Source organism: Globicephala melas, chromosome 10 (genome assembly GCF_963455315.2).
Source record: "Globicephala melas chromosome 10, mGloMel1.2, whole genome shotgun sequence".
Taxonomy (NCBI): Eukaryota; Metazoa; Chordata; class Mammalia; order Artiodactyla; family Delphinidae; genus Globicephala; species Globicephala melas.
In genome coordinates this window covers 67833659-67859289 of record NC_083323.1, presented here as the reverse complement: position 1 = coordinate 67859289, position 25631 = coordinate 67833659, and the positions used below count along the sequence as shown (strand labels likewise).

Sequence of the window (25631 nt, the reverse complement as noted above, 5' to 3'; positions counted from 1 at the left end):
GTTATCTGATTATCTGACCTTTTGGAATAGGAATCCTGTCCTTTATAATCTTCCTACCACCAAAAGTGGGTGAGTGAGTGTTTACTTCTGCCTCAATGTCTCCTTTATGTACTCAAGTACCATTCTTCTGATGTCTTAACTTTTTCTTCCACAAAATGAAACAAAGCTCAACTCTTTAACTTTATCACTATCATATTTAAAGATCGTGCATTCACAGAGTATTGCGTTTTATCTAAGTCAAAGCATGATCATCTTGTCAGGTGGTATAATTTAAGAAAAGAAACATTTTGATTTTTCTAAAATTGGTTTGCCTGAGAAATCTTAGCACTGTCACAGATTAAAAAGGATGATTAAAAAAAATCTTTTCAAAATCATAGGATAAACCAGATTCTTTAAATAATTCACTAAAAGAAATTTTATTTACTTAAAAACAACCATTTACTTTTAAAATCCTTTATGATATTAGTGTTTTAAATGATAGCTTCATCTTTTAAATGGGAATTTCTCAGTATACCCGGAATTGCTGGCAACCATTTTATAATGTAGACAGTTGGTTTTTAAAAGATTCAGAAACTATTCCTTTCATTTGTGCGTGAAACAAGCATTGAAATTGGTGGAAAAATTCATGGCTAGACAGATAAGGCATTTTTCTGATTTTAAATCCAAATAGCAGAATGTGTTTGAATCAGAGAGATCTGTTGACAATGATTTGATTTTTGAGTTGCCACTGAATCTCCATGGCCTGAAGAAAAATCTTCACCCAGTCCAGGGAAATGTTTACATTTCAGTTCAACATGCATATATTAAAATACATTTAACTTCAGGCCTAAAATTACATGAGTGCATTAGTTGGCCTATAGCATAAATGTTAAAACTGATTTTGATACTACCAGCGCTAGAGTCCTCACCATGCCCTTTCACAGGGGAGTCTTCCTCCCGAGGTCCTGGCCAGCTCTTTTGTACCAGTTGACCATTTATCACCCCCAGGTGAACACCTTGGCTTCCATCTCTGTGGTCCTCTACCCATCTGAAGAAGGAAAAACAATCATACAGCTAATACTCTCTGTATCCAAGAAAAACAGCTCCTCTATGTCATTATACCAAGCAGTTTAGTCCCTTATTGTTCCAGTTTCTTCATTCCAAATAGCATTTGCTTCAATATTTGCATATCAAAAGGTCTGTTTTTTGAGCACAAGGGTGTGTGTTTGTGTGTGTCCAGTCTCAAGATTTCTAGTTCCCTACATTTTGCAGAGAAAGCTTTGAAATGGTGGCTTCGGTTGAAAGGCATCAGATGAGTTTCTTAGTACTTAAGCTAGAACACTTGAAGATTCCTTGTTCTTTCTCTTATCCTCAACATGTACCCAATTGAGTTTTTGAGGCACACAATGGGAGGGTTGGTGGGCAATGCTGATGGGGAGTGGGGAGCAGAGGATAATTTTGCTTCTCTTCCTGACCGACCCCATGGATCCAGACTTTTCTCCCATTACATTTCTCTCATCAACTGTTATATCAATTCACATATACTATTTAAACCATTTGTAATTTTTTATTCTATTTTATTTGTGTGTGTGTGAAAGAATAATGCCAGAAAAATATCATGTCTGGGCTTTTTATCTGTAGTTTAAGTGTGTTAGAAATAACCTGAAGTGTTCAGATTAGAGAAGGATGAAGACTAACTTGTTCATTTAATTTAGGACAGTTATTTAGTCTTGGAGCAAGAACTTTCTTTTTCCATGAACTCCTGGATCTGGCTCTGACATCTCTTTATACTTTATAGAGAAGGGAGTAAACTCTGCCCCCAGCCTATTCTGTTGACAACCCTATTTTTCATTCCCTACATGTTATCTTATGATCCTATACTCCCAAATACCTAAAATTTTTCTGTTGCTTTTGTTTAGATCAAGTGACTGAATATAGTCAAGAAGATATATTTTCTTGGAATTATCAAGCACATAATATCCTTTATTTCTTTATTTCTATACAATATGTTGTGGTTACCATGATTCTGTTCATTATTACCAAATATCTTTACCAGCATGTTAAGCATTATGTTGTATGTTGCCACTAATAGTTTTCTACCCAAACATTATCTTCTCTATAATATATTTTCTTTTTATTTCTATTTTACTTTTTCTATTTTATTTCTATTCATACTTATTCATAGTTGACCAATGTATGTTAGATGAATTATTAAACAAAGATGGTAGAATGGAAGCTCCATGAAGGCAGGGATTTTTGTCTGTATTTTCAACACTTATAAGAATGCCCAGTATATGGTAGACACTCAATAAATATTTGTTCAACGAATGAAGAAAATGTGATTCCCCCCCCCACCTTGGTTAATATTGTCCTTAAGGTGCTGATGTTTTTATTGGTGCTTTTCCATGTGATTTTCAATTAACATGTAGCCTTTAATCCCTTTTATGTCCTTCAAGAAAATTAGTCTCATTACTTTATATTTTCATTTCAACCAGAAATAAACTTCACAGTTTAAGCATTTACCTATCATATTTTTACACTGTGATTTTGGATGACTTTAAAAACCAGAGCCCACTCGAAGGAAGACTTGGCATCATTGAGATTTTTCACAAAAGATGTCCTAGGCTTTGAAACATTCCAAAGGAAAAGTTCAAAAACTGTTTTGAGCAACTGGAAATATTTTGAGAGATGCAATACTTTTTATAAGCCCCAAGTCAGTGGTTCTTAACCTCATTGGGGCCACCAATCCTTTGGAAAATTTGGCATCTGTCAAACATCTGACGCTGCCAAATGGACTTACCAACGTATAACTCAGTGCAGTTGCTTTAAGAGGTTTATAAGCTTCTGAAAGCTTGGACTCCGGTTTATAAGGTTTATAAGCTTCTGTTCTTGGACTCCGGTTAGATAACCTGACTTTAAGGACATAAGTACCAAACTTTAAATCATTGAGCTGGGTGTCTGATTCTGATTCATCCTCCACCACGGGAAAGTGCCTTACGCTTAATAAATATTAAATGAAATGCTGTCTAGTAATAAAAAAGTCATAGTTTTATCATCATATTTTAAACTTTTTACTGCCCACATAGTCACATAGGTTAATAAAATTTGTCTTAGGTGTCTGTCCTGTCATGTTGTGATATAAAGGACCTAATTATATCCAAGGGGAAGGGAGCTAACTGAGAAGGACTTTTCTTTATAGAAGGCTGGGGCTATTTGAATGGCATTTGCACAGGAACTGGACACAGAGGAAGCTATTAGAGGTATATTTGACTGTGTGCAACTGTCACTCTATTTAATCCTAACACCCAGTTCTCTTAAGTTTATGAGTCATTTCCATTTTTGCCACTGTGTGACAAGTTGCCATTACTGCTAGGCTGTATTATCTCCAGAAAATCAATATAAATTGGATTTAGGCAAGGCACAGTGTCACACAATATACTTTAATACGAGAATAAAGGAGAACTTGATGTCTCCTTTTCATTAAGCACTTTGTTCACTTCCATCTTGGTAAAAAGAAAAATAATTTTTTATTTGTTTATGGAAATACAGTTGAGAGCAGCAATATTACAAGTGAGAGAATGTTAAATATATCTTGTCAAATACAATAAAAGGTATCATGGGGACTTCCATTTATATTGATGCATTTCAATAGACTTAATTCTCCCATATGTTTTTGGGATGTTAGGTATAAATATCCAGATGTGAAAGGTAGAAATGCTTTATCCTTTCCACTGTTTCTCTGGTGCATCCTGAGGTAGACAAAGGATCACAGGAGAAGGCTTGGGATAAATTCAATTAAGTGCAAGCCCAGATCCTGCAGCCTGATGTATAATCGATGTGTGGAGAGTGGGGGACAGGAAGCGGGGTAGGGAAAGGATAGGTGTGGAGGGCTTGGTGCTAGCAACACTTGTCTATGGAGAAAATAATGGAGTTAGTAAACTTGTTCTGATTCTTCTTTGGTTTTTACTCCTCTTCCTCACTGTCAGTCCTTATTCCCCTCCTCATACCTGAAGGTGTCTTAAGAATGAACACACTCCTCATTCTTCCTCGAGATTGTGAGCACTTCTTATTCTTCCTTAATCTTTGCTGCAAGTCTGATATGGTGATTGAATGAACTAATTCATTCATTTCTCAAGTGATTGTGGAGCTCCTACTACGTTCCAAGCACTGTGCTAAGTATTCAGTAGACAGAAGAGACACAGTTCCGGCCATTGGAACTCTCAGCCTCTGGTGAAATGCACGATAGAGAAAGATATGGGGAACAGTGGGTTACTCTTACAGTCCCGGACTGATAAATCTCTATATGGAAGGGTGCCAGGATTGATGAAATTGGGCAGTAGCAGTGGCTCATCTTTCTTCTTCTCTCTCTCATTGATGAAATCAATTCAATTCTAAATCGAGGCTCTGTCTAAAATGCATTTGAGTATATGGAAACTTTGGGATCAAAGGGAGAGGAAGCAGGGAGCTTCAGAGGGTAGAGATTTGATCATATTTGACTTTGTTCATAGTGTAACAGTTATGGATCACTCGATAATACTCAGTGGTGTAAATTCACCACCACCACCTCCCCAAGCCCGCAAATTTGAATTAAAACCAATTATAGATCTGCATATCAGAAAGTACGCAGTATCTCCTTGGGGATTTCCTTCTCCTTTTGATTTGCCCAAGAACCCCAGCAGCTTATACTCTAAAGGGACGGTCTGGGTGCCTTCATCCCCAAAGCAAAGCACCAATGTTTGAACCGTATTATTGCCATTTCTTGTTCTGCTTCTACACCTTGTCAGCATTAAGTGATGGTCCTCTCAGGCCTACAGGTATCCCTGTTCTGCACTGCCCTCAAGGCACAGGTCCTACCCATTGTTCTATGAAGGAGGTTTGGCCCACCCTTCAGTGACATTTACTAAAGGAGCTTCACACTTAGGTTTCCCCTTCAGTTAATATTCCTGTGATCAGCCATTGCCCCCTAGGGTCCAGGCACTGTGACATGTGGCTGGAAATGGAGGACAGACCAAATTCATCCCTCTACTGTGGACCCTGGACATCTTGTTTTGAGTCTGGTTCATTAGCCATAGCTCTCCTTGCCTTAAGGTAATTTTGTTTCTAGACGTTTATTACTCTTCTTTGCCCCGGACCAATAAATCTCCCTAACTTCAAACCTTAGTGGCTCCTTATGCTAATTGATCTACATCCCCTTCAGTGATAACTTTGCATAGCCAAACACTCTTGCTTGATCACAAAAGAGATTATAGCACCTTAGTCCCGGGATAATGGCTGTCTACTAACCCTAGAATTGCCTAATTTAGATGACTGCTCAGGTAAAGGAGGATAGAGAATGTTTGCTTCCATTATTGAAAGAAAGAAAAAGAAAGAAAGAAAGAAAGAAAGAAAGAAAGAAAGAAAGAAAGAAAGAAAGAAAGAAAGAAAGAGAAAGAAAGAAGGAGGGAAAAATTCAGTAATGTTTATTGAGTATATATTATCCTCACGTAGAGGAGGAGGTGAGGGTAAGGAAAGACTTTTTTTTTTAATGAGAGGATATGACCACATTTCTCTGTTGCTGCTATAGACATTGCCACTTCCTGCCGCTAACACTAACAATTCTCCTATTTGATCTAGAAAAAGAACTGCCATGTCCATGATGGTGAATAGTGGCAGGGAAAGGGTGAGGACTGGGTAAAGAAAAAGGGGAGGGTAGAGTCCTAGCAACTACTAACTCATTCTCCTCTCCCCAGCTCTGTTTTCGGGCCACCTGATTGTACTGGTCTCTTTGGCCAGCAGAAGAGGGAAAGCATGGAGGGAGACAGGTGCAAGGGGAAATGGAATGGAGAGAGGGGAGGGATTCCCTGTCCCAGCTGTTTGCTCTTCACTGCCAAACATTTTCAGTGACTTAATGCAAACCATGTTAACCATTTTTTTTCTTAAAAAAATATCGCTTATATTATTCAGCTAAAATAAGAATATTGCATTGAATTTAGAAAATGTAGGAAGGTTCAAAGAAGAAAAATTCTCTTGTAATCCTTTCATCTAGAGACCACCACTCTTAATATTTTGATGTGTGTTCTTGGGAATATGTATTTATAAAATATGAACTTAGACTGTGTATTCAATATTTATTATAATTCCATCCCTTCCAGGTCATTAACTATCATTTATAAATGCATCTTAATGGCTGCATGATTTTATCACTTTATTGCACCCTGATATTTGGTTGAACATTTAGGATGTTCATAGGATGCTGCCTTTTTTACTAGTTAAAACACTCCAATGTGAACACCTTAGTCCATAAATTTTTCTACATTGTCAGAAAGACAAACACAATGAAGTGCTGTTACATTACTGCTGCTGGAATATGTAACTGCTAGGTCCTGATGGGGCTCTCTCTGCAGCTCCTGGGACTGAAAAATCAAAGATTATCTATTGCAGCTTTCCTACTCCATCACAGGACTCATCTGTTTCCCAGGGTTGAAGGGGCTAAACCATAAGCCAGGTAGATATACTGGGCAGAGCCTCTGCTTCCTTCTGATTTCTTGTTGTCCTGAAGTAGATGTAAACTTCTTCTGGCTGATACAGTTTCAGTTTTACATTCAATGCCTACACTCCCCTCTGCTATTCCTCCGTGGTCCATCCTTCTTTCCTGCTACAGTTAGATCCAGGTTAGGGTTGCAACCTCCTAGAGCATATTCAGATTATCTGACACCACTTAGGTAAGACCCTTCTATGCCCAGTTGTAGATGTGATGAGTTGCATGCAGAGATCAAATGTGACTTACTGATGCAGAGATAAAACAGTAGTAACAACTCACCTTGAGGGCATGCTTTGTGTCAGGCTCTTGGGTAAGTGATGTATGAATTGCAATACAACCCTAAGAAAAATCGTAAGATGTGGTTAATATTAGTACCCTCACTTGGCATATGAAGAACCAGAGGTGGGGAGGGTTACATAGCTGGCTCTAGGTCATCCCAGTGGGCAGTGGCTAAACCACAATTCGAGCCTTGGTGGTCTGTTTCCCAACCCCTCACCCTTACTCATTATGTATAGCGTAAACGTAGGTGTATAATGTTTAGCTTAATTTATTTTTTTTTAAGTTCCTGGGCTAAAATAAAACCAGGAAGGTTCATAATTCTTACATGAATTTTCAAACCAATTATTTTATTTATTTCTAACATTAGGTTTCTTTTAGACTTTTATCAGGCAAAAAGCAAGAAATTTTATAAGGATTTATAAACTCACAGAATGTTGCAGCTGGAGTGAGGGATCTCAGCGATGCCCTTTTCTTATGGTCTGGTTGTATAGACTTAGGTTGTGATTTTAGACCTTGGCTGGTTGAGGTTGATTTAGATTTCTGTTCTGATCTCTATTCCAGTCTCTCGGTCTGTGACATTGAATCATCCTTACTGGTTTGTTAGATTGATATCTTAGTGTTCTTCTCTAGTGGGTAGGGGAATCCTTCAGTTTCTATTTCCACTGCATCAGAATACACTTATCCTCAAGGACACAGCCTGTGATAGAACATAACTGCCAGACACAGTCACATTATTTGACAAAAATATTGCATACATGGTGCTGTAGGACTCCCGGCAGAGTGCTGTGATCACGGCTTTCACCAGAGACCTCAGTCTGTCCTCGCCCAAACATTTCTTTTTTATTTTTATAGTTAGTGACTGTGCACTTTTTGTGTATGCAGGCTCCATCTGGTGTAGTCTGATGAAAGTTGATGGTTATTTTTATGTCATCAGCAATCATATTTTTTGGTTCCATTTTTAGAACATCTCTTGCAGGAATTTTGAATACCTTTTTTAAAGAATTTCTCTTTTTTAACTTGTCACCAAATTCCAGCAAAGTTTTTCAGTGCCAACCTCACCTGAGAATTAATCACTGCCTAAACAAAAGGTTATTTCACCATACTAACCCTTTTGGATGGCTTTGTATGACTGAGTAGTTAGTTAGAAGCTACTTCTGATTCTATATTTCAAGATAAATGCTTTCTGGACTCTAGGCCTTTTCTTTGAACTTTTCCCCCCTCTCCTTTTCTTTCTTTCTTTTTTTTTTTTTTAACTAATTTGATACTTGCTTGGTACAGTGCTTGAAGTGGGTCTGGGTTGCTCTTGGCTCTATGCCTGCCTCCTGTACACAATTTTTGTTTTTTTGTTTTTGGCTGTGCCTCATGGCTTGCGGGGTCTTAGTTCCCCAGCCAGGGATTAAACCCATGCCCTCAGCAGTGAAAGCACGGAGTCCTAACCACTGGACCACCAGAGAATTCCCTCTATGATTGCCTCCTTAACACTGGGAATTACCCTGTGTTCTACTGAGTTCCACAGCTGTCTGCCTTAGCCACCACTCAACGCCACTTTAACATTCTCACCATACTTCTGGAAATGCTTTCTTCAGTCTCAAGTGACCTGTCTTCATTCTTTTAATCTCTGTAAAATTTGATAGTCTTAACCGTACTCTCCTTGAGGTTTTCTTATTTGATTTCCATAGTAAACATTATCTACTATATTACTCTGCTTTTTTTTTTTTTTTTGGTCTCCTTTTTTGGTTTCTTAACTTCCAGTTTCCTACAAAGTACTAAGTGAACCACATGACATAGCTGCTTCTGTGATTCAAAAGCTCAAACTTCTATGATTCAGACACTAGTGTTGTATCTCTAGTCTTCCTCTCCATTCTTTTCTTAATGGTTGCTGTCTCTTTTGGTGACTTTATTTACTCTAAAGAACTCACTGATTAGCTCTGGGTTCGTGCAGGCCGAGTTCATATCTCTACGTCCAACATCACTCATGATATTTCCATCTCTTTTAGGACCTCTCCATTTTGAGATTTTACTAGAACTCCAGATTCAGATTTGACCTCTGATTCCTTCCCTCCACAGCACCCCTACCCCTGCTGTCCTTCTTTGTATCTTTCCCTTCTCTGTTACCGCCATTACTATTTCCCAGTTTCCTGAGTTTGAAACACTGAAGCCATTCTCTGACCTCTCTTTCCTTTATAATCAAGAGGATATCAGTTACCAAATTTTATGGATTTTATCCCTTAAATGTCTTTGTACCTCTTCCTACCCCTCTCCTTTTTTCATTCTTTTTGCCATCATACCACTTCAAACCTGTACTATTTCAATAGCATTTTAAAGTCTGGTCTTTACAATGTGGATAACTTTGTATAAATTTATCTTCTGAAGCATAACTCAGAGAATACCTCTTCTCTGCTTGGAAACCTAATTATTCATTGTGTTCACAATTAAACATAATACTTAGCCAGATATTTGAAGTCTTCCACAATCTGACCCCAATTTACCTTTTTGCTTTCCCTCCTGCAGTCTGCTTCCTGTATCTTATACTTCATTTACACTATTGCTTTTTGTTAGTCCTTGATCTATATTTGCTTTGTATGTCTTTTACTCATACTGTCCTCCATAACTGGAGTCTTTGGCTCCAGTTATAATAAACCTGCCCACCTTTCCATCTTTTATTATGCTTTTATTGATTCTCTTAAAATAAGGTGATCTATCCTCATTTGAACCCTATAGCCTTTTCTGGTTTTTCTGTTGTGCTTTTCCTACTTAGCTCTGTATTATTTGCATTTGTTGGTCTGCCATCTATCTATCTATCTCTGCCTAACTACGTATCTCTAGCCTAGAAGCTTGAAAAATGTAGACACATGATTTTCTTTCTGATCATTTCCCTCCAGCACATGCATGTACTCAGAGAACATATTCAATAAATATTTGGTGGATGCAGATGAATCAATGTGTTTTGCTCCTTTTCCAGCGCTTGGTTTCCCTTACATACAGTTTCTTATATTAAAAAAATTATTGTTTGGTGGAAAGAGAAAAAGATTTGGAATCTGATAGAGCTACATTTAGATCCTAGACTTACTAGTTATATAATCTTGGACAAATTATGTAATTTCACTGAGCCTTTACTTTCTCATCTGTAAATTGGGGGCAGTCATACCTAGTGCTTACTGTGACATTTGAATGAGGTATTATGTGAAAGACCTTGGAAAAGAGGAAGAGTGAGTAAAAGTTTTATTTTTTCTACTCTCTCTTTCTTCCATTCTTTCTCCCTTTTTCCTCTATCATCATATATTAAATAACAATGCAAGTGTTATCTAATCATATTTTGTTATTTACATTTTGTTACTGTGTGTCTCATCTCCCCAACTAAATGTCAAGTTCCTTGAGGGAAGTAACAGTTTTCACATTCATGACAGAAGTTAACATTAGACTCTATATAGAGAGTCGCTCAACACATATTCATTGAATAAATGAGTTTCACCTCTTTACTCAGTTGACATTCTTTCCATTCAATGACTTTCTTATATTGGCTGCTTTTCCATCTTTTCCTGTTTGGTTGCTTTCCTCTTGTTCTTCACACATCTTCCAAATGCCCGCTCTTATGCTCTTAAGGTGACCTTTCTTCGTGAACTCTACTGTACATAGTCTTAAATCTTTCTTTCTCCAAATTGCCTGCACTAGAGCACCTCTTGTCAGCAGGACCAGAAAAAAGCACAATAGGGAGTCTTTTCGTTGGATTTAACACTGAGTCAAATATATCTCACAAACTGGTTTCTCTCAACACTTCCTAGTCATTCCTTTTCTTTCATGTTAGAAGACAGCATGCTTGCAATGGATTCTCTTAATAAGAAGAGCAGTACATTTAGGGATTGGAGCAGTAACTTCGTTGTCTGTAAAGGTTGATTATGAATCTAATTATTTCTATTTTTTTGTTTGCACTTAAGGACATTTTAGAAAATAAGACATCCTTGATGACATCCTGATAGTGATGGAAAACAGAGAATGCTACTGAAATTAACAAGCAGGCAAATCTAGCCTTATTTGTGCTTCTGGTTTAATTATACTTAGTGATTTAAATGTCTGCGTTTTTTATTTTTTTTAAAGCAAAGTCATTACACTAAGGTGATGAATTTGGTGAATTTATGTTAGCATGACATCACCTTAATATTATGTTTCAGTTGGTCTGAAAATCATCTTTGCTTTGAGGTTTTCTTGGTTAAGCCATGTTAATTTATTAACCTTACCTTTGCCTAAATTCTTTGAATCTCCTTATTGTGACTTCAGACAACTTAGGTAGTTTATATAAGTATAAAAGTTGGAATTCATGAAAATGCTGGTTATTGTCTGGGTGGTTGCATTTTGTCTTTTTGTAGAGTATTTGGTTGTTCTAATCACTGATGTTTTTAAGTCCTTTAGGAGACCCTAGTAGAAGCACCCCTCTTCTCTGCCCAAGTTCTAAATAAATTAAGAAGTAAGACAGAAATAAATATTATGGTGACCAAGATATTACCTCTATTCTGACCATGTACTGGAGAATGTAGCTTGTATCTGCAGACAAGAGGACTTCTTAACACTCACCTCCAGAATTAAGTAGGCTTCCCAGTCCCAGGCAACACTGCATGGACACACCTCCCCTGGAGGAGCACAGCAGAATTTGTCAGGCTCTCCTGGAGAAACTGGGTCTCTAGAGAAAAGATGCTAAGCTATACATGCCAGTTTTCTTCTTCCAGAATGATCAGTCAGATAACTCACTTCCCCTCTGAAGTGAAGAGAGGTGAGAAGTAATGTACCTGCTGGAGTATTTTCTACCTGGAAGGAAACAACCTGGGGTAGGGAATAGATATTCCCCAATAGTGTTAATCATCTTGTGATAATTTGGTGGTTAGAAAAAATGGTATGAACAGTTATAATGGATTTATCTTGACATATTTAATAAAAGAAATAGCCGAGATTTCAGGTAATACTTTGCATTTAAAAGCTACCTAAAAATTTTTTTTTATGTATTTGATGTGCAAATTACGGTAACATCTGGTCACACATTGGCAATTACACAAATGATTCCCAATGTGGTCCTACAATAGGTATCACTGTTTTATCTTATGTCTTAATGATAAACCACTGTAGCATCTAGCCTGTTACAATATCAATATTCATCACCACCAACACATCATAAGTTATTACTTCCCCGAGGCACCGACAAATAACTATTTCTAAGACTGTACAAGAGACTAATTCAAATGAGATTATATTTGGAAAGATTTTCCTACTGATCTCTCTGAAGCTGCTGGTTTGCATACTTGATTGAATAAAAACAAAATTTTTCTGTCATAATTTCAAGTTGGTGTACTTCAGAAATAGTCAATTCCATTTTGTATAGTCATGGAACTGCATTGGGGACAAATACTTCTTTGAATTGAAAGTATTGAAATATACCAATATTCTAACCACAGATTTTTCATGCCCTCTCATACAGAAAATAAACGTCAGTAATATTCAACAGTGATTAAGTCATAGAAGAGAAACAATTGTGATGTTCAGGATGGGAAAGCAATTTACACTATACAAATATTAAATATTAAATTATAGCCATCAAAGCTTAGAATAAAGCTACATAAGTAACCCTTTAATAAAATACCTATAACACAGCCTAGAAGACCATAACACTACGTAAGTGTCTATTATATAAGAACTAAATAAAATAATGGATTCTGTAGGAGTAGGATTTCAAAAAAAGTGGTACAGTAGATTCTAATGGGTTGTATACATTTATCTCTTTTCCGTAAATACAATTTGTAAATGCAGAATGTGGTGTGATTCTTTGTTTTGCTTGTTTATTCCTTTTATATCTGAGATACATTATAAATATTAGTAGATTAAAACTTGGAAGTAATATTGCCTGCATGCTCAAAGACGAAAAAGTAACCCTAACATCTAAATTATAATGCCTTGTTACTCATTCAGTTTGCATAGACACTGATCATCTAAAATAACTCCTATATTTTTTATTTTATTGGTAATATATGCATCAAAACTCTGGCTAATAGTATATAAAATATAGTAAGAAATATGACACATTATGTGCATTATAGAAGAGATCCAAAGAAAATATCATTAGTGACATTTTCTCCACAAAGTTTGCCCTTTGAAATTACTCAATTATTTCAAGGCTTTTATGCTATGACAGTTATTTCCACAGAGGTTCTTTTGCTCTGTCACCATAATGTCACACTTTATTAAGGTAAAGTAAGCATTTACACTATGAATAGTGTACTTTTATTTTCTATTTTGTGATCTCAGGTCTTTCATCATAAAAATCATATATCATATTAGGTTTTGGTACTTCCATGCTTCACATTCTGAAGTGGCTCCTATTAGCTTTAGGAATAATTACAGAGCGCAGAGTTATGTATTGCTGTGTAACAAATTATCCCAAATTTTAGAGGCTTCAACAACAATAAATATTTGTGATCTCACACAGTTTCTCTGGGGGAGGAATTTGGGAACAGTTTGGTTGGTTCTGCCTTGGGAATCTCTCATGAAGTTGCTATGAATATATCAGCCAGGGCTACAGGCATGTGAAGGCTTGACTGGAGAGTTCTCTACCAAGATGGCTCTCTCAAGTGGATGGCGAGTTGGTGCTAGCTGTTGGCTGGACCCCTCAGTTCCTTACCACGTGGATTTTTTTCATAGGGCGACTTGATTGTCCCCAAGACATGACAGCTGATTCCTCTTGAGTGAGAAATTCAAGAGAGAAACCAAGGTGGAAACTGCAGTGTCTTTCAAACTTTGTCTTGGAAGTCACTCATTGTCACTTCAACCATATTTTATTGGTCACAGGCCAGTCATAGTTCAGTGTGGGAAGATTCTACACAAGGAGTGACTAGCAAGAGGTGAAACTCAGTAGGAGCCATCTTGGAGTTTGGCTATCACAATTTACAAATGTGTGTTTTGGTTAAAAGTATTGAATTGGGTTAGAGGATCATATTTATGTGCATAACCATTTCACTGACTCTTTGCAGCCTCTAATTTCTAGCCTTCTTTAAAATCTCAAACACTTATTTCTTGTAGTCCCCAGGGGTATATCATATGGGCTGATGAAGTTATATTCTGTTCTAGTGCCTTCTGTTGATGTCTAATACCAGGAGGTGGAGTGGGGTTGAAGCTGGTTGAGGCTGGTGCCTCCATTGCTATGGCTTCATGTTTTAACCTACTCCGTTTGAGATCCATGCCTATGCTGTGGTTTCCAAGCACTCCCAAAATTATAAGCTCTCAAGCTGCTAAAATAAAGATGAACTCCATGAAATCCTTCTTATTTTAAATTTGTAGCAGTTTCCACCCAAGAGTGGAAAAAAGTTTCTATTTGCATCTCTGAATTATATACTTTATTCCTAAGTACCCAAAGAGTATGCTTCTATGTCTCACAGGGCTCAGACCTTGATCCACAGGCTGACCTTTACCATAATATGTACCACTGTGCTTTAGAAACAGTGTTGTCTTGCCTGTTTCATTTTATACTCAGCTAGAATACCTCAAGAAAATAAAGTATTTAAATTATTAGGAATTTTTCTTTTCAGTTCATCAAACCTGTCTGAATCCCAGCTTAGGCTCAAACCAGCCATCTGCACAACATGGCATGTGTTTAACATATGTATCCCCAGTACTTTTAGTAGCTGTGTAAATAATATTTGTTGGAAAAATATTGAACTTAGAAGATTGTTAACCTATATGCTCATTAAATATATGTTGAGAAAAATTCAGCTTTGGTTCTGTATGTCTTGGAATTATTCATTGCAAACATCTGTCAAGGTATCTTTGGTACTTTAATGGAATAATTAAACTCAAAATGGGCAGTGTGAAACTCAGGAGAAGCACCCTGGCATATCCTTCCCAAATACGGATAATTGATTTTCCTACATTTTATGTAAAGTGCTATGTAACTGTAGGTTCAACACTCTTCTTACCTCTTCCAACCAGCTGCATCTACTAAGCTCCTATCCTGTAGAATTTCAGGAACTGTAGTGCTTAAGTTCTTCTGAGAAGTATTTTTCATAAGCTGTGGAATATGTCTGAGAAAACAAATAACAACATCTGAATTTCACATTTAAATTAACAGCCATCATAGTCAATATCTACTCTTTTAAATAGACATTTTAATGAATTATGAAATCCTAGAGGAAAGAGTTTTTGAAAGATTGAAATTATGTGTTACTTAAATGTTTAAAAGAACTCCATTATCAAACCGTCTAGGCATGCTATTCTCTTTATAAAAAGATGTTTGAACTACTGAAGAACTTTTTAGTAGTTTTAGAATAAGTCAAGTTTTATGCTTCTTTAATCAGTTTTGGCAAGTTAAATATGTTTCAAGAAATTTGTTCATTTTGGATCCCCGTTGTGTTTGTGGTTATGTACCTTTTTCATTTCTAGTACTTTTTATTGCCTTCTCCCTTTTTTCTTCATCAATCTAGTAAGACATCTGTGTGTTTTATTAAACTTAAATTTTTTTTGGCTTTGTTGATTCTTTGTATTTTATTTTTACCTTCAATTTAATTAATATTGTTCTTGTTTTAACATCACCTTACAAGTTTATTCTTTTTTCCTTAAGTTGGATATTTAGTTTATAGATGTTCAGGCTTTCTTTTTTTTTTTTTTTTTTTTGCTGTACGAGGGCCTCTCACTGTTGTGGCCTCTCCCGTTGTGGAGCACAGGCGCTCAGCGGCCACGGCTCACCGGCCCAGCCGCTCCGCAGCATGTGGGATCTTCCCAGACCAGGGCACGAACCCGTGTTTCCTGCATCGGCAGGCGGACTCTCAACCACTGCGCCACCAGGGAAGCCCAGGCTTTCTTTTTTAACATAAGCAATAGATGACTAAATTTCCCATTTTGTAATGCTTTCTTTTTTATTCTATATATTTGATATGGAATATTTTAAAAATTGTTCAATTCTAAATATTTCTTCATTTCTGTTAAAATTTTTGTTTTATGCATGAATTGTTTTGAAATACGTTTTAAAATTTCTGAACTGTGAGATATAAAAATCACTAACTTTTTGTTATTGATTGCTAACTGTATTTTGTCTGGAAATGTGGTCTGTGTGATATCTGATCTTTGAATTTTGCTGAGATTTCTTTCATAACATAATACATGGTTAATGTGTAAAATTTTCAATGCATGTTTGAAGAGAATATGTATTCTCTAATTGCTATATGGAGGGTTCAATATAAGTCCATTAAATCACGTTTTAATTTTATTATTCAAATATTCTATTTCTTTGTTAATGTTTGTTGTCTGCATGACCTATCAATGAATAGCAGAGGGATGTTAAAACCTCACACTATGATAGTGGGTTTCTTAATTTCTAGTTCTATCAGACTTTATTTATATATTTTGAATCTATCTCATTTGATGCATTGTGCCAACTTGAAGATCATTGTATCTACCTGGAGAATTTAATGTTTGTCATTATGTAGTTATTCTCTTTGTTCCTAATATTATTTTCTCACTTAAAATCTATTTGTCTAGAATTCATACCCATTCTAGCTTTCTTTTGGTTAGTTTTGTCTGATATATACTTTTACACCCTATTACTTCCAACCTTACTGTATTCTTGCACATTTCTCTTGTAAACACACATCTTTGATTTTATTTTTCTGTCAGTTTTCTATCTTCTATCTAACAATTATTGTACTATGTAAGATCAACATATTACATTTATATTATGATCTGATTCTCCCACTTTTTTGTGTGTTTTCTATTACATAGTTTTTCCTTTTTCTTCTTTCTTTACTTTTTTGGGAAGGGGGGATGAGGGTGATTGTATTTTGTTCATTTGTTTGTTTCTTTCACTTTTCTATCCCTCCTCTACCTCTCCATTTGGTTTATAATTTATGCTTTCAATACCTATTCTTTTAGTGGCTATCCTTGAAGTATCGCTGTTTCAAGTAAAATTTAAAAACCTAGCAACTGTACAGCTAATCAATGTCTTAGTCCTCTCCCGTATGATAAAAATTCTTAAAACATTTTAACTAAGGTCAATGTTTTCTTAGTTACATGGGATTGTTGTTGAGTATTCTGGTTTATTTTTATTTTTTATAAATTTATTTATTTTTGGCTATGTTGGGTCTTCATTGCTGCACGGGCTTTCTCTAGTTGTGGTGAGGAGGGGCTACTCTTCATTGTGGTGCACGGGCTTCTCACTGCGGTGGCTTCTCTTGTTGCAGAGCAGGGGCCCTAGGTAGGCCCGTGGGCTTCAGTATGTGGCATGCGGGCTCAGTAGTTGTGGCTCGCAGGCTCAGTAGTTGTGGCACACAGGTTTAGTTGCTCCGCGGCATGTGGGATCTTCCCGGACCAGGGCTCAAACCCGTGTCCCCTGCGTTGGCAGGTGGATTCTTAACCACTGCACCACTAGGGAAGTCCTCTGGTTCTCTTTTTAACCCCATAAAGTAGACAATAACATTTTTATTATTTTATACAAACAGTGTTTGTTTAGATTTGATGCGTGTTGATCAGTTTATTTTTTCACCATTCTTTCTTGTCTCAGATATTTCTTTTGAGGTCATTTCTGGAGTCAGGTTCATTTTCCTTGAAGTACAACCTTTAGAAGTTTTTTGAAGGTATATAGAAGATATACTCTCTCAATTTTTATTTTTCCTTCAGTTTTTAAATCCTTGTGACAATTGTCTTTCAATTACAATTTTTAGTCCATTTGTACTTATGTAATTATGAATGTATGCATGTTTGAATCTATCATTTTGCTACAGACTAGCTTTTGATTTGTCTAATATTTTCTAAGTTCTTTTTTTCTTCCTCTTTGCTTTCCTTTGGATAAATAAAATGTTTTTGTATTTTATTTTTTCCCACCCTATTTCTTTGTTGGTTATACATACTTTTATTCTTTCAGTGATCACCCTAGAGCAGTTTTCCCCAACCTTTTTGGCACAAGGGACCGGTTTTATGGAAGACAGTTTTTCCATGGACTGGGGGGTGGGGGGTGGTTCAGGATGATTCAAGCACATTACATTTATTGTGCACTTTATTTCTATTATTATTACATTGTAATATATAATGAAATAATTATACAACTCACCATAATGCAGAATCAGTGGGAGCCCTGAGCTTGTTTTCCTGCAACTAGATGGTCCCATCTGGGGGTGATGGGAGACAGTGACACCCAACGTGTGTTGCTTATGTCCAGTCTACTCCGTAAGATGCAGCTTAATTGTCACTTGCCACTCACTGATAGGGTTTTGATATGAGTCTTCAACTTACTGATTTATTATGGTCTCTGTGAATCAAACCTCTCTGCTAATGATAATCTCTTTTTGCAGCCGCTCCCTAGTGCCAGCATCACCACCTCAGCTCCACCTCAGATCATCAGGCATTAGATTCTCATAAGGAGCTTGCAACCTAGATCCCTCGCATGCGCAGTTCACGGTAGGGTTCGAGCTCCTATGAGAATCTAATGCCACTGCTCATCTGACAGGAGGCGGAGCTCAGGCAGTAATGTGAGCGATGGGGAGTGGCTGTAAATACAGATGAAGCTTCGTTCGCTTGCCCATCTCTCACCTCCTGCTGTGCGGCGCAGTTCCTAACAGGTCACGGACCAGTACCGGTCCATCGCCTGGGGGGTGGGGACCCCTGCCCTGGAGAGTAAAACACATCACTGACTTAATCAGAGTCTACCTTTAATTAATATTGCCAATAGTTTACAAGACCTTTATAGCTTTTAACTCCATTTACTCCCTATTTTTGTCATAACTTAAATTCCACATATGTGTTAAACCAAAAAGATAATATATTTTTTTAAAACAACTTTATCAAGGTATAATTGGCATACAATAAAGTACATATATTTAAGTATAATTGGCATACAATAAAGTACATATATTTAAGTGTATAGTTTTGACATATGTATACATCTGTGAAACCATCACCACAATCAAGATTAAAGTTTCTCCATGAGCTTTTGTAATCCCTTTCTCTTATCCCTTCAAACCTCCGGGCAACCACTGTTCTGCTTAGTTTGCATTTTCTAGAAATTTATATAAGTGAAATCATATAGTATGTACATATGTAACTGCTGTTAAATTTATCTATTGGTTATTAATTTCAGTTATTATTTTTTAGTTTAGACCGTCCAGTTGATTTCAAAAAATAGATTCCAGTTCTTTGATAAAATTCATAATCTTTAAATCTATTTCTTGAACATATTAATTATAGTTATTTTGACTTCTATGTGCATCATTAATGAGTTTATATTATCTATTTTTTTCTATTGGGTTTTCAGTAATTTTTCTTGTCTTGTCCTGTGTGCTTATTTTTTTTTAATTGAATATTAAGGATAATACGTGAAGAATTACAGAGGTTCATGATGATATAATCTTTCCCAGGGAAAATTTAATTTTCTTCTGGAATGCAGATAGAAAATGAGTTTCAGGCTTTGTTTGGGCTAGTCTGTTTCTGGTTTGTCCTCACTGTTGTGTTATAGCCCTTAACGTACCACATCTGAAATCCTAGACTTCATTCAGAGTTCCTGGTGTATCCTGAATTGGTGTATCCTGAATTCCAATTTTTGTTTCCTCAACATCATGAGACTGCTAAAACCTATGCTTAGGGTTTTTCTCTTAGTTATTCTTTGCTTGGTATTACCTCTCACCTACATAGTTTAGGTGTCAGCAAATACTCTATAGGAAATTGTGTTAGAATTTTGGGCTTACTTTCGGAGTTTCCCTTTTTCTGGTAGTTCGTCCCTTGTGTCCTTGTGGCATTGGTAGCCCAGAATTTCAATTTCTGTCTCTCTCACCCAGTGAGACTGCCTCAAATTATAAGCCACAGTTTTCCATATGGTCTCTGAAAATCAGCAAATCTCCCAAGGGGAGAAAGCAGCAATAAATGAGAACTTATCTAAATGCATTTTTCTTTCAGGGATCTTGGCCTTCAATCTTGGCTGCCTTGTTTGCTCTTTGGTGCCTTCAAATAGCTGCCTTTGTTACAATAGACACTTTGCTAGGTTGACAGTTATTTCCTCTTAGCACTTTGAAACACTGTTTTATGACATCCATTGTTACTGTTAGGATATCTTCTATGGGTATGGTTGTTGTTACTTTGAAGAAATCTGCCTTTACTGACTGATTTTAAGATCTTCTCTTTGTCTTTTTACATAAGTGAGCCCTCCAATTACTCCAGTTTACCTCTTGGAGAGAATTTCCTGGCTTCAATGCAGGAAGAGGGAAATCAGGCAGAGCCTGGTGTCTCCTTGAATTGAAGAAAAGGAGTTTGGTGTGTGGGGAGGCCAAGACAGCTAGATTTCACAGGGCGGAATACTGGAGAGGAGAGAGGAACACAGCGAAATAACTCCAAAGATTTTTCAGATCTCCCTTGAGTCTTCAATTGAGTCATGATCAGCATATGCATGTGAGGAAGCCACCCAAGGTGCCACTCAAAAGGAGCAGGGGTAAAGTCCTTGGCTCTCACACAGGGCCAGGAATAGTTTGCATCTCCACAAGTCAGAGAGGAAAAATCTGGAATTTATGGTGCATCAGGTAGAGTACTCAGAACGATGGTAGTGGGACAAAATTAGCCCTAGATTAAAGGCTTCTTTGATCCTACCTAACAAAGTCTAAAAGCAAGACTCGATAGGATCAAACTGTTTACAAGTAACTTAAATGCATCTCAGAACAAAACTCAAAAGTACTAATAGGAATACAGAAATATCTAGCACCCAAGAAGATGAAAATTGATAATGTCTGGAATTCATTAAAAACTTATCAGGCATGCAAAAATGCAGGAATATATGACCCATGATGGAAGAAAAATTAATCAATAGAACAAAGCCAGAAATGACACTGTTGACATAATTAGTAGACAAAGATCTCAGAAATTATTACTGTAATTCATATGCTGAAGAAGGTAGAGAAATGCTAACATGTGTTGAGACAGCAGATTTTAAATACTTCATATTTGGTAATTCCAATATCTGAAGTCCTTGTATGGTCTAAATATTTTATTTGCTGTTTTTGTCAACTCTCACTCACAGTAACATTTCTTTTTGTGTTTGGCGAGTATTAATTTTGAACTAATACTTTAATAATATAATCTGTGGGAATTCTGAGGATTTAAATTAGGCTTGTTTTCTTCTAGAATGTATTTGGGTTTGCCAAGTTTGGAATCCAGGAGACACTATTCTTTTAGGACAACTTTAGACTCTTTGGAGCATTGTGATTTACTGTGGAGACTCATGTTCAGTTCCTAATATGCAGTATCTCCAGATTTAGTTTTATTTCATTTTCTTAGTGCTCTTATGGGCCTTTGGCCCTAAAGTAACCCTAAATTTTAAATTTGCTCACTAGTACCCTTTAAATTTTAGCTTACTATACTTCCTGCTTCCTGCTCCTTTGCAATACACGAAAATGTACATTTGTTGTATTTTCACAATTATATTTATATTATATTTATAGTATATAACACTTGCCAAGCACATAGTAGGTGTTCAACAAATGTGTAAAATGAATATTTTTATTGTGAAATTATTACCAACAAAATTAAGAATTTTCCATATAAGCTACTATCATAAACATCAAAATCTGTTTTTGCTTTCGAGTATGCCTTGTAATTTTTTTCTTGATAACTGGACATGATGTACCAGGTATACATAGGCCTTTAGTAATATGGTGGTAAGATGTGGGGGAAGAGGAGGCATTCTATAGTCCTATGATTAGGCCTCAGTGTTTTAGTGAGCCTACGCCTCTGGACTGTGGACTTACACGTACTTCTTAGTTCCCCCACGGTTCTCTAAGGTGGGAGAGGATGGCTAGAGAGGGCTAGAGTTGGGTATTTCTTTTCCTCCAGATCACTTAGGTTCTGATTGAAATTCAGCAAGTTAGGTCTGGTGAAGTAACTTCTCCTGAGGGCAGTCCTTGTTAAGAAGAATAGATTCCATATAGGGGCAGGACAGGAATAAAGACACAGACGTAGAGAATGGACTTGAGGACACAGGGAGGGGGAAGGGTAAGCTGGGACAAAGTGAGAGAGTAGTAATATACACTACCAAATGTAAAATAGATAGCTAGTGGGAAGCAGCTGCATAGCACAGGGAGATCAGCTCGGTACTTTGTGTCCCCCTAGAGGGGTGGGATAGGGAGGGTGGGAGAGAGATGTAAGAGGGAGGGGATATGGGGATATATGTATACATATAGCTGATTCACTTCGTTATACAGCAGAAACTAACATACCACTGTAAAGCAATAATTAAAAAAAAAAAAGAAGAATAGAGTGTTCTGGCACATTTTAAAAAGAGCCCCCCTCCTACCCCTCCTATGGCTAGGTTTCTCTGGAGTTTTTAAGTTTAAGTCTTGTACACACTAAGCCCTCCAGCAATTCGTTAATTACAGTTCAAGTCTTCCTATGCCAGCACTGGTTCCCAAGGCAGTTTTTTTTCGTGAGTTTCTGCTGCAGTCAGCTGTGACTCCCTGTGTTCACTTGTCTGCCTCTCAAATCGTGGGGGCAATGGTTTGACCTCACCTCTGTTACAGAAAAGTTATTGATTTATTAGAAAAGTTATTGATTTTTCAGTCTGTTCATATATATGCAGAACTTGGAAACTGTTATGAATTTTTAATATCTTTATTTAGTAAATCTATAAATGGAATGGGTAGAGAAAACAACAAGTCTGCAAATACAAGGAGCCAGTCTGAGTTAGAGGACTTGTGGAAAGCTGTGAATGAAAGCGAAGTTCAGGATAGCAGGAAGGAGTCATGTATACATGGATACAGATGATAGGATACTGGAAATGTGGGTGACATGACAGAATTTTGGCCTGGTTTTTCCTTCCCAGTATTTACGGTTGTGGGAGGACCAGTCCCTCCCGTCCCACCTCCACCTGTGATCAGGGAGCTAGTGTCCAAACCTTGTGATCAATCAGGATTGCTTGAAACCATGGAGCAGCCTTCAAGGGATTACTTTTGACAACTTAACTTTTCTTTTTCAGTTGGATCAGTAGAATGCCCAACACTACATAAAAACCTATTTTAAAAGTATAAGTATTATTATTTTTCAAAGCTGGTATCCATATAATAATGATGATGTAAAAATTTCATAATAATAGTGATGATATTAATGTGTAAAAACAGGAAGCTCTACTTTCTATCCCATCGCCCATTTCAAAATACAAAATTGTGATAATAACAACCTGTATCATTTCCAAAAATATTTTAGTTTTTACCTTTTTTTTGACGGATTTTGACTCCAAAAATGCCGTTTAATATGATTTCACTTAGAAGATACCTAGAAAAAAAGAACAAATTGATTTCATCAAAATTATAGACTATTATAATATTATATGTGTGCATGAATTAAGTGTGCTGCTAAATCTTATCTTACAATCTTATCTTAGGCTACAAGCTAAGATGTAATGTTAATTTAATATTCATTTTATTCAATAGCTCCTTTCTCCTTAAAAGGAAAAGTAACAGATAATAATAAGTGAATGCCTTTTATTTCCTTTTGGAGTTATGTTTTTTTCCTCTTGAGCAATAATAAGCAATTTAAATCAATTAATTCTAAGAATGATCTAGTGGAAAGAGCCATATTATAATAGTAAAATATAATATTTGGACTTTCTCAATGAAATGGAAGATTTATTCCTGTTTTTCCTGTGGAGAATAATTTATGTCAATATTTGTTTATTTAGTGGATACATAGTTTACTCAAAATTATTGTAATACATACATTTTTAAAAATTGACATTAAACCCTAGATCTGAAAATACTATAATTTTTGCTGTTTCTAACTGTGGTCTTATTTTCCTTTCTTTCTAGAACCTTTTGAAATACATATTATAATGCATACTTTTAGTATCATACGCAATTATATTTCAATTCTCCATATTTGATTTTCTGTCGAACTCAGTGAATCACAAACATTTTCTATGTAAGCACCTACTTCTAATAAGGGATGATAACCATCTGTTCAATGTTTTTAAATTCTCTTTGTACACTGAAATAACAAGATTTGATCTGAATATTAATGAAATGGGGCCCTTATGGTACAAAAGTTTCATCATTTTATACTTATTATATAAAGCCATGTTTGTCTAACTAGAATATCCTTCATCCCTAATGATATTCTGGTGTGTTTTGTTAGATAATTTTCTTTGTTGGTGTCCCATCCGTGGAATAATTCTCTTATTTTAGTTACTTTTATTTTATTGACATTTTAAAATTAGTAAATCTTAAAAAATATCATGTTCTTATAAACTATAAATTTATACAAATCAGTCATGAATTCTTCATATACTTATTTTAGTCTGATTGGAAGTAAAGTTCTATTAATTTTCAAGTGCTCTGATCCAATTTCACTTTATACTTTACTATTCTAGATATAAGAAATAGGACATATCAATTGTCACATATTCTAATATTTAAAATGTTAAATATTAACTTTAAAGAATCTTGTCAGTGTGTTACTTTGGGTTCATTTTATATATTAGGCATATGATGACAGATAAGACATAAGAAAGAATATTGTTTCTCATAACGGGTAAGACTAATTTCTTTTTTTTAAAACTAAAAGTCTTTTGAGTTAGCAGACTTTGAGCTAGTCTCTCACCAATACAACAAACCCTACAATCCTCAAATTTGACTGGATCATAAAAATCATGTAATCCAACCCATTACACTTGGCTTCAGTAGCACCCATTCCTCCTTGCTTGCCCTGAAGGGAACTTACTACCTCCTGAGAGAATCGATCCTATAAGCTTTTCTGATGATTACTCCAATATATGAAATATTTAACAGTGAGGATGATTTCGTAGAGGAGCTCATCTCTGACTTACATTTTAAGGCCCACAGGAAATATAGGTGTTAGTTGAGTGATGGGAGAAGAAGAGTATCCCAGGCAGAGGGTCAGCATGAACATAGGAAACTGCAACCTGTTTAGTGTTTATGCAACTAGAGTGAAAGGTAGGGAGTGGTGAGAGAGGAGAGGTAAATGTGGGTCAAGTCAAGCCTTGTATCCCATGATAAGGAACTTGAATTTTATACTGTAGGAGAAGAGTGATCATTGAAAGATTTAAAGTGAAGGGACGATGTGACCATATTTATATTTTAGTTAGATTTATTGGGGGTGGATTGAGATGGGAAAAGAGGCTGGAGTAAGGAAGACCAGTTCGGTTGTTGCAACAGTCCCATTTAAGAGACAATGGGAATCCAAATTATGGGAGAAGAGCATGCATGGAAGTTTATAAAATAATAAGACTGTTGATTGAAATGGAAGGTGTGTAGGAATCAAGAATCAAGAATGAATCCAACCTTTAGTTATTTTGAAAATGATAAGATGGCAAAGTCAGAAGTAGGGGTGGATTTAGGGACGGAAAAGGTCAGATTGGAGATGTGGGTATACTGTGTGTTGGGACGAGAGGTGGAAATTTTGAATTCTTTTTTGTATACTGAGTTTGAATTGGCAGTAGGACATCGAGGAGGACAGTGGGTAGGTGGCTCTTCCAGTCTGAAGATCAGGAGGAAAAGTCTATGCTGGAGATATTGGGTGTTAAACCCACAGAGTGAGTGAGACTGTTACTGAACCCAGGTCCAGCTGCTCGCAGCTTGAAAACCAGTTCTTGAGAGACAAGTGTTGGTAGGAAAGGAAAGGTTGCTTTATTTCGGAGGGTGGCAACCAGCGGGTAGGGCAGATGCCTGTCCAAAGGCCGACTCCCCCCTTGACAATCAGGGGGCAAGAGCTTTTATAGACAGAGGGAGGGGGCTACATGCAGAAACAATATAGTCAGCTCTGACAGTCATCTTGAAATTGGTCATCGGTGGTTTGACCAGCATCATCTTGGTTGTTTTAAGTACAGTTAATCTTTAGTTCC

At 36.5% G+C, this 25631-nt stretch overlaps 1 protein-coding gene and 1 long non-coding RNA gene across 4 annotated transcripts in view; one reads left to right on the top strand and one right to left on the bottom strand.

The window, feature by feature from the left end:
• Positions 1–25631, top strand: part of TMEM117 (transmembrane protein 117) — a 537774-nt gene that overhangs the window by 59551 nt on the left and 452592 nt on the right. The gene's annotated exons all lie outside the window — the stretch shown is intronic.
• Positions 912–7339, bottom strand: LOC132597906 (uncharacterized). The gene is made up of 3 exons (XR_009565362.1): positions 7207–7339; positions 6779–6838; positions 912–1027 (listed from the first exon to the last, which is right to left on the bottom strand). It is a non-coding gene; the product is annotated as an uncharacterized lncRNA (long non-coding RNA).